The sequence below is a fragment of the Arachis ipaensis genome, chromosome B1 (genome assembly GCF_059453495.1).
Source record: "Arachis ipaensis isolate K30076 ecotype BB chromosome B1, ASM5945349v1, whole genome shotgun sequence".
NCBI lineage: Eukaryota > Viridiplantae > Streptophyta > Magnoliopsida > Fabales > Fabaceae > Arachis > Arachis ipaensis.
Window position 1 is genome coordinate 53341790 of NC_142436.1, and position 1627 is coordinate 53343416.

Consider the following 1627-nt stretch of genomic DNA (forward strand, 5'->3'; position numbering starts at 1 on the left):
TGCCTCTTCCTCCTCTTTAGATTCGGTCACTTTGGGTATATTGATGGCCTTGCACTCTCTCTTTGGATTCTCCTCTGTATTGTTTGGGAGAGTAGTAGGAGGGATTTCAGTAACTTTTTTACTCAGCTGACCTACTTGTGCCTCCAAATTTCTAATGGAGGCCCTTGTTTCAGTCATGAAACTGAGAGTGGTCTTAGATAGATAAGAGATTATGGTTGCTAAGTCAGAGAGGCTCTGCTTAGAATTCTCTATCTGTTGCTCGAAAGATGATGGAAAAGGCTTGCTATTGCCAAACTTATTTCTCCCACCATTATTATTATTGAAGCCTTGTTGAGGCTTCTGTTGATCCTTCCATGAGAAATTAGGATCATTCCTCCATGAAGGATTATAGGTGTTTCCATAGAATTCTCGTATGTAATTCACCTCTTCCATTGTAGGATTCTCAGGGTCATAAGCTTCTCCTTTAGAGGAGGCTTCTTTAGTACTTCCAGATGCATCTTACATCTCAGTCAGATTCTGAGAAATTATATTGACTTGCTGAGTCAATATTTTATTCTGAGCCAATATGGCATTCAGAGTATCAATCTTAAGAACTCATTTCTTCTGTGTCATCCCATTATTCACAGGATTTCTTTCAGAAGTATACATAAACTGGTTATTTGCAACCATCTCAATGAGTTACTGGGCTTCTGCAGGCGTTTTCTTCAGATGAAGAGATCCACTAGCAGAGTAATCCAATGACATCTTGGACAATTCAGACAGACCATCATAGAATATACATAGGATGCTCCATTCTGAAAGCATGTCAGAAGGACACCTTCTGATCAATTGCTTGTATCTTTCCCAAGCTTCATAGAGGAATTCACCTTCCTTCTGTCTGAAGGTTTGGACTTCCACTCTAAGCTTGCTCAACTTTTGAGGTGGAAAAAATTTTGCCAAGAAGGCATTGACTAACTTTTTCCAAGAGTTCAGGCTTTCTTTAGGTTGTGAGTCCAACCATATTCTAGCTCTGTCTCTTATAGCAAAAGGGAAAAGCATGAGTCTTTAGACCTCAGGATTAACCCCATTGGTCTTAACAGTGTCACAGATCTGTAAGAATTCAGCTAAGAACTGATGAGGATCTTCCAATGGAAGTCCATGAAACTTGCAATTTTTCTGCATTAGAGAAACTAATTGAGGCTTAAGCTCAAAGTTGTTTGCTCCAATTGCAGGAATTGAGATGCTTCTACCATAGAAGTCAGAAGTTGGTGCAATAAAGTCACCAAGCATCTTCCTGGCATCTCCACCATTGTTGTTGTTTTCGGCTGCCATGTTTTCTTCTTTTTCGAAAATTTCTGTAAGGTCCTCTCCAGAGTGTTGTGCTTTAGCTTCTCTTGGCTTCCTCTTTAGAGTCCTTTCAGGTTCAGGATCAGCTTCAACAAGAATGTTCTTATCCTTGTTCCTGCTCATATGAAAAAGAAGAGAACAAAAAAAGAAGAGGAATCCTCTATGTCACAGTATAGAGATTCTTTTATGTGAATAGAAGAATATAAGAATGAGGTAGAGAGAGAATAAGAAGAATTCGAGCACAGAGAGAGGGAGGGGGTTAGAATTATGAGTAGAAGAGAAGTGTTAGTAAAAAATAAAA

General features: G+C 39.2%; 1 non-coding gene across 1 annotated transcript; it reads left to right on the forward strand.

The window, feature by feature from the left end:
• Positions 1–798: 798 nt before the first annotated feature.
• On the forward strand, positions 799–906 carry LOC148576586 (small nucleolar RNA R71). The gene has a single exon (XR_015903793.1). It is a non-coding gene; the product is annotated as a small nucleolar RNA R71 (small nucleolar RNA).
• The last annotated feature ends 721 nt before the right edge of the window (positions 907–1627 follow it).